Here is an 8,267-nt window from a genome sequence, read left to right as displayed (position 1 = left end):
AAAAAAAAAAAAAAATAGATGGGTGGGCACTGCTTATCTATGTCTAGACTAAGGAGCTTATACTTTAGCTTGAAGAGTTATATGCAAAGGGAATTGTAGCAGGGGAACTGACTTGGCCTAATTTGTTTGTGTGTGTGCATGCCAGTCTTAGGTCTTCAACTTTCAGGGCCTGGGTACTAGGCTGTCTCTGAGTTTTTTGCTCATGACTAGCACTCTACTACTTGAGCCACAGTTCCATTTGCAGTTTTTTTGTGTGTGTGGGCAGGGTGGTGGTGGTAGTGAATTGGAGATAAGAGTCTCATGGACTGTACTGCTGGGCCTGGCTTTACATAATCCTCAGATCTCGGCCTACTGATGTGAGCCACTGGTGCCAGGTCTACTTTTTTGTTCTTTATCAGTCGCCAGACAATGAGTGGTAGATTGGTATCAGTCCTGAGTTACAGGACTGATTTGAGATTTTATGGGAGTTGGATAGGTAGGAGAGGACAGAATAAAGAGCAAGTTTGGGAAATACTGAGTGGGAAAATTGTCAGGACTTAATAGTTATGAGGTTAAGTCCCAACCAGCCTGGGTATTTGCTGAGACAGGATGTAGAGAGCGAAGTGGTTTTCTGTGGGCCCCAGTCTGGGTACACAAAATGAGAAAGGGATACTTTGAAATAGATAGTACTACAGAATGAACCCTAAAAATACAAATGCCACGTGCGAAAAGTCACTTCCTGGTGAACCCGCTTTTAGCTGAGAGGCCTAAGCTGTTTACAGAGTGCCCTCTGGTGGTTGAAGACACTATTCTACTTCTCTTTAGAATGTATGGCTGAAAATACTAATTTTGAGGGAAAGATTATTCCAAGATTCTTCCCTCTGTTTTTTGTGTGGATAAATTCACTTCCTAGATTATAATTCAGGCTAACTAAAGAGCCATCTTACTTATTCATAAGTTATCTGTTAGGCAACTTTAGCTATCCATTGCCCTGACACGAAGCAAAAGAGGGCAATTTGATTTCCTGCTAATGAAGTACAGGAATTAAAATCTTAAGTCTTCCTCATAGAGTTCTCCCCTGAGTCCTCACAGAAAATTAAAACATGTAGATTTACCTTCAATGAGTTTTGTCTGGTTCCACAGTCCATAACATATTGAAATGTGAGCAGCAGATTAGTACACCTTTTAGAAGTAATTTGTCAGCTTGACAAAGAGACAAAAATATCAATGAACCAGAGTCTCAAAAGCATGACAAGTTTGAGGACCTTTCATGTGGTAGCAAACAGTTCTTGCAAGTTGGAGCAGCTTCTGCATGTCCAGCAAAAAAGCCTGATACAGAGAACAGAAACAAATTGTACTATACAGAGGAGCTGCATTTACCCTGGAGCTGGAGAGCCCTAGGCCAGCATTAGAAAGACAAAGACTTGGGGCTGGGAAGGTGGCTCAGTGGTAGAGTGCTTGTCTCACATGCATGAGGCCCTGGGTTCAATTCCTCAGCGCCACATAAACAGAAAAAGCCGGAAGTGGCACTGTGGCTCAAGTGGTAGAGTGCTAGCCTTGAACTGAAGAGCGGCGGGACAGCCCAGGCCCACGACTGACCAAAAAAAAAGACAAGGTCTTACTTGACAGCCATTAAAATTAGATGTGACTTCAAGCATGTCACTGAACATTCAAGAGCCTCAGTTTGCTGTCTGGTTTACAAAACACCAGAACTGATGATGTGGTTCAAATTGTAGCAAAAACACTAAGGGACAGCCTCAGGCTCTTAGTTCAAGCCCTACTACTAGTGTGCGTGCATACACATACAACAACAGTGGACTGAACCTGGTCATTTCATATAGTTATATAAATCATGTCACAAGGACAATATTTTTAAAAATATTATAGTACTTGAAAAGACAAAAAAAAGTCTTAATTTATGAAAGAATCCTTTTTTTTCGGGGGGGGGGGGTCCGGTCATGGGGCCTGAACTCTGGGCCTGGGCGCTGTCCCTCAGCCTAAAAAAGTAGGGCTGGGGGACTGGGAAGGTGGCTCAGTGGTAGAGCGCTTGCCTTGCATGCCTGAAGCCCTGGGTTCGATTCCTTAGCACCACATAAACAGAAAAAGCCAGAAGTGGCTCTGTGGCTCAAGTGGTAGAGTGCTAGCCTTGAGCTGAAGAGCTGAGGGACAGCGCGCAGGCCCAGAGTTCAGACCCCATGACCGGACCCCCCCCCAAAAAAAAAGTAGGGCTGGGAATGTGTAGTGGTAGAGCTTGCCTAGCATGCATGAAGCCCTGGGTTTGATTCTTCAGTACTGCATAAACAGAAAAAGCCAGGAGTGGTGCTGTGGCTCAAGTGGTAGAGTGCTAGCCTTGAGCAAAAGCAGCTCAGGGACAGTGCCCGGGCCCTGAATCCAAGCCCAGGTCTGGTTCCCCCCAAAAAAAGATTAAAGAAAAAAGTTTGCTGATAAGTGGTAGAACTGGTATTTATATCTAGCAGTGCGTGTTTCCTATAATGGCTTTTAATTCTTTCATTTAACAAACTTGTACTAAGTGCCAACTGTGTAGGAAGAATGTGCTAGGCACAAGGAACACTAAGGCTATTAAGCCTCATCCCTGTCCCCCTGTCCTTGAAGGCTCAGTATAGTAGGCAGTACTGTACACTATTGCTCCTTGGAGTCTTGTCAGTACTAACAACACAAGTCATAATATAGCATTGTCAGGATTAACACATAGCTATAGTATGTTTTAACAGATTTAGGGTAGGAGCATGAAACTGAGCCACCATTTACAGGATTGTTTCTATGGCAATATGTGTTTCAGGTTCCAAATAACTTAAAAATAAGCTTTGGAACATAATTATAATTTCAGGACTTCCTGTACTAAGTACTGAATCTGAAATCTAATAACTAGCCTGAATGCTAGGTTGAAGTAGTGAATAAAATTTTCTACATTTTATTGAATGTCACTTAAGTAGCGTACAATAATATCTTTTATCTTCAGGAGTCTATACAACTGGTCATTCTCAGAAATTTCAAGGAGAGGACTGGGAAGGTGGCTCAATGGTAGAGGACTTGCCTTGTATGCATGAGGCCCTGGGTTTGATTCCCCAGCACCAAATAAGCAAAAAGGAAAACAGCCGGAAGTGGTGCTGTGGCTCAAGTGGTAGAGCACTAGCCTTAAGCTGAAGAGCCTGAGGGACAGCGCCTAAGCCCAGAGTTCAGGCCCATGACCGGACCCCCCCAAAAAAAGAAACTTCAAGGAAAAAACCTCTGGAGAATTTAGTTTTAGATATTGGTGTATACTCTGACAAATGGTATTCAAGGAAAAAAATTTTGCTGATGTGATACCTTTATAGGTGGTGAAAGCTTGAGAAATGCTGCTTGTATTCTGATCCCAAGAATTCCTCTTTGGGGCGTACATTTAACACTGTATACCTCTGTTTTGGTCAGTTTTTCATTTCTACAATAAGATACCTAAGGATGAGTAACTTACAAAGAAAAGCAATGTATATCATAATTTTGGTGGTTGAAAGCCCAAGCAGCATGGTTCTGGCCTTACTGAGGGCTTCCCTGGTTGTGTTACCTTATGGCAGATATGTTCCAACACCTCTTAAAATTGCCATGCTGAGGATGAAGTTTCTGACATATTAAACTTAGAGAATGCACTTAAACCATATCTAAACCAAACTCTGCTTTTCAGTCTGCAAAATGGGTCTTATAGCCAGGTGTGGTGGCGTACATCTAATCCCAACTACTCAGGAGGCTGAGATCCAGAGTATTGTGGTTCAAATCTAATTGGGAAGAAAAATCCACAAGACTCCTATTTCCAAAAGTAATCAGCAAAATCAGTGGTTCAAGAGGTAGAGTGATAGGTAGGCAAGCAGGCTGAGAAAGTGAAGCCTTAGGTTCAAGTTCTGGCACTGGCAAAAAAAAAAAAAAAAGATCTTAGGATAGTATACACTTTGTAGAGTTTATTTTAAGGGTTGATTAAATGATAACATGATAAGTAGAGATACATGTATACATATATGAACAATTACAGATGTATATGTACATGTATTTTATTTATTTATTTTGTAGGTCGTGGGGCTTTGGTGCTGTGCTTGCACTTTTCAGCTCAAGGCGAGTTCTCTACCACTTGAGCCACAGTGCCATTTTCTGTTTTTTCTAGTGGTTTATTGGAGATAAGAGTCTCACAGACTTTTTTGCCTGGGCTGGCTTTGAACTGCGATCCTCAGATCTCAGCCTTCTGAGTAGTTAGGATTTCAGACATGAGCCACTGGCACCCGGCTTGTACATGTATTTTATATATATTGTCCCTAGAATAATGCATGATATACAAGTCCTAGCTAATGTATTATAGTTGTTATTTATCCTAGTAAAGCAAAATCTACATTTTCTTTCCTTTTAAAAATCTTTTATCTATTTTTATTATTTTAGTTTGTACAAAGGGGCTTCACTTTAATATCAGTCTGAGTACAGTGCATCTTGATCAGTGTTAGCCCTTTCCATTATTTTCTAGCCAACCTGTTGCATAGTCCCCTATTACCTACATATCTGTACAGATACCTGAAATGTCTTTCTCGTTGCTTTCTGTTCTCTAACCTTATGTATGTATGTATGTACGTATGTACGTACGTACATATGTATTGGTCCATTCGTGGGGCCTGAACTCTGGGCCTGGGCGCTGTTCCTCAACTCTTCAACTCAAGGCTAGCGCTCTACCACTTGAGCCACAGTGCCACTTCCGGTTTTTTCCTTTTTTGCTTATGTGGTGCTGAGGAATCGAACCCAGGGCCTCATGCATGCAAGGCAAGCTCTCTACCACTGAGCCACCTTCCCAGCCCCTCTAACCCTATTTATTTACCAACATCTCACCACAAACCTGTTCTGTTCTGGTATATAATTCATTGTTTTCTTCCAAACTTTTACTGAGCTTCATCCAACATAAGTTAGCATAAGTGCTCTACCACTTGAGACATAGCTCTGCTTCCAGCTTTTTAATTAGAGATTAAGAGTCTCTTAGGATTGGGATTGGGGGGGAGGGGGGAGGCTGGGAAGGGATGTGAAGGGTAAACAAAGGAGGAGGATGCAATGCTTGGTAAGAAATGTACGCATTATCCTGCCCATGTAATTGTAACCCCTCTGTACAGTATGTTCACAAATAAAATAAAATTAAATTAAAAAAAAAAGAGTCTCAGACTTTTGTTTTTTTGGGTCCAGTTGTAGGGCCTGAACTCTGGGCCTGGGTGCTGTCCCTCAGCTCTTCAGCTCAAGACTAGCACTCTACCACTTGAGCCACAGCACCACTTCCGGCTTTTTTCTTTTTGCTTATGTGGTGCTGAGGAATTGAACCCAGGACTTCAGGCATGCAAGGCAAGCGCTCTACCATTGAGCCAACTTCCCAGCCCCTCTTAGACTTTTTTGCCCAGACTGACTTTGAACTGCAATTCTCAGATCTCAGCATCCTGAGTAGATAAGATTACAGGTGTGAGCCACTGGCACCCAGCTCAAAATTCTAAACTTTTAAAATGACACGCTGGCATTAAAAACGTTTGGGATTTTTTTTTCTTAATGGGAGATAAGAGTCTTACTTTCCTGCCTGGACTGGCTTCAAACTGTGATCCTCAGATATAAGCTTCCTAAGTGGCTAGGATTACAGATGTGAGCCACTAGTTCCTGGCTAGATCTCCCTTTTGACAGTCCAAATTCTCAGTATACTCAGTTTGTAATCCCAGCTACTCAGCTCCTCATAATTTTTTTTAAAAAAAATAGTGCTTTAGGGTTTTAGAGTAGTTCAGATTTTCATGTTATTGTGCTCACCCTACACTTGAATCCTCTTTGAGGTTCTGATGGTAACTATAAATGGTGCAGAAGGGGGTACTAAATTGGGAGTTCTCTGCTAGCTCTCCTCCAGACTATACAAATTACCTTGAGCCTGAAATATAATGCAAGTCTCACACAATTTGCAATGATTATTTATTTCTCTGGAGTCTCGTGAAAATTTTGTTACTTATTCACGTTACATCCTTATAGACCTTGTCATTTTTCCCAGATAGTGTTATTTCCAACTTAAGAGATTTAGCCATAGAGGAAATTATTTCTGAAATCTTACTATGGGTAGAAATTTTCTGAAATGGCTTACTCAGTATGTTTTGGGAACATGACTATTCAGTAAGTTTACATGGATATGTACGGATGAAACCACATCCGTAGTGTTCAGTTGGGATAGATAGCAGCACCTGGCCAGTGACCACTGAATTAAGAACCCACACCTAGTACTTGAGTTTTCTTTGAGAACACCCACCTCACCTTATGAGAGAAGTGGTTGTTAGTACCATGTAGGTGGACATAAGTCTCTTCTGTAGTCCTAGTACCTACTTTACCACATCTAACCATTCTGATATATTGATTATACTGTCCTATGTCTTTGTTTTTATGAAATTAAGAATGTTGGATTAAGATCTAAGCTCTAAAAGTCTTATTACTAATAAATTACTTCATCTGTTGGGTGTGCTTGGCTTTGACTTTGAGATAAGCAGATAAAAGTTTTTCCAACTTTTTTTTTTTTTTCACAGTTGCAGGGCTTGAACTCAGGGCTGGGATGCCGTCCCTGAGCCTCTTTGTGTTCAAGTCTAGTTCTCTACCACTTGAGCAGTAGCACCACTTCAGGTTTTTGAGTGGTTAAGTGGAGATGAGTTTCATGGGGACTTTTCTGCCAGGGGGCTAGTTTCTAACCATGATTCTCAGAACTCAGCCTCTTGAGTAGCTAGGATAATAGGCATGAGCCACCATTACGTGTTTAATAAGTTTTTAAGAGGTTTTTTTTTTTGTAGTTTTATTAAGGATGTCAAGAAATTGAGAAAGCAAACTTGAAGTTTGAAATTACTTAATAAAAGTAAATGAATTATAAAAATTCTCTTCAAGAGATCAGCTTTTAAAATCTCTCAAGAATTTAGATGCTTATTTTTCCATGCCTCCTGGGTGAAACGATACAGTAGCATAATGACATTGTCTAGAAGTTATAGGTTAACCTTTAAAATGAAGTCTAGCTCTCCTATGCTATGGTGGGAAGACAGAAATACTGGTAGACATCTGGAGGATTCATATCCAGCTCCATGGGACATAGACTGTGTTCTTTACAGCATGATTCTGTCTTTGGTAGGGTGGGCACTTATGTGCATGTTGAATGAAATCACTAGTCTGGAAAAAAGTATTCATGGTATCCTGGAGATTATGCCCATGCTACTGCTGATTCTCAGTAGTTTAAACAGTGCTTAATAATAAATATTTGTTGAGGCTGGATGCTGTGGCTCATGTTGTAATCCCAGCTTCTGTTCTCTGTGTAGAGAACAGAAGGATCATGGTTCAAGGCCAACCCAGGCAAAATATGAGATTCCCAAACCAATAAGGCTTCAAATGTGCACAGGTAATCATAGGAAGTTCACCATAAGCAAGAAACCCTATCTGGAAAAATAACTCAAGCCAAAAATTAGGTATGCCACCTGCTTAGCAAGTGTGTATCCCCCAAGTTCAAATCCCAGGACAGCCAATAAAAATGTTTGTTTAGTATTCTGTTTTTACTAATTTGAGTAGTGAATATAGCTTCAGATGTGCCTATATAGTTGGCATTCTATGTATTTTTGTTTAACTGTTATGTGATAAGCATTACATTTTACTCATCTGTGAAATACTATGTTTGATGTTATTTGAGGTCGTATTCTCACCTTGAAACTTGGGGTCAGTGAGGATACTCCAGTTGCATAATTAGATTTGAACCCAGGTATGTTGGGTGTAAATGAGGCCTGTGCTCTTTGCACTGGGCTGTGTACTATACTGTTCTTAATAACATTTCCTTCTTGGCTTTAGTGTGATCATTCAGAATCCTCCAAGTTTGTTTCAGCTTTGAACAACTCATAACTAGAAAGTAAGTCTTTTCGTTTCCTTTTTCTTTTCTTTCTTTTTTTGGAGAGGGTTGCTGGGGGGAGCTTGAACTAAGAACCTTGAGCTCAATCAAGGCTTGGTGCTTAATCACTTGACCCATACCTCCACTTCTGACTTTTTTCCTGGTTAACTGTAGATAAAAGTCTCATATTTGTCTGCCTGTCTGGCTTCAAACCTGGATCCTCAGCTGGGCACTGGTGGCTCATGCCTGTAATCCTAGCTACTCAGGAGGCTGAGATCTGAGGATTGTGGTTCAAAGCCACCCCGGGCAGGAGAGACCATGAGACTCATCTCCAATAAACCACCAGAAAACCGGAAGTGGCGCTGTAGCTCAAGTGGTAGAGCGCTCACCTTGAGCTGAAGAG

General features: G+C 41.1%; 1 protein-coding gene across 6 annotated transcripts in view; it reads left to right on the top strand.

Annotated features, from left to right (window-relative positions):
- The window catches only part of Zbtb1 (zinc finger and BTB domain containing 1), a 34,369-nt gene that overhangs the window by 10,609 nt on the left and 15,493 nt on the right, over nucleotides 1-8,267 (top strand). For 3 of the 6 annotated variants that reach the window (XM_013015795.1, XM_013015770.1, XM_013015761.1), the window contains exon 2: nucleotides 7,828-7,885. The exons of 2 other annotated variants lie outside the window; for them this stretch is intronic. The gene's annotated coding sequence lies outside the window, so the exon portion shown is untranslated. Of the gene's footprint in view, nucleotides 1-7,437; nucleotides 7,455-7,827; nucleotides 7,886-8,267 lie in introns of those variants that run through there. One more of the 6 variants, XM_013015778.1, reaches the window with a different exon arrangement.

This window comes from Dipodomys ordii, unplaced genomic scaffold (assembly GCF_000151885.1).
Source record: "Dipodomys ordii isolate 6190 unplaced genomic scaffold, Dord_2.0 Scaffold2, whole genome shotgun sequence".
Taxonomy (NCBI): Eukaryota; Metazoa; Chordata; class Mammalia; order Rodentia; family Heteromyidae; genus Dipodomys; species Dipodomys ordii.
The sequence above is the reverse complement of the archived record's forward strand: the minus strand, read 5'-3'. Positions and strand labels throughout refer to the sequence as shown.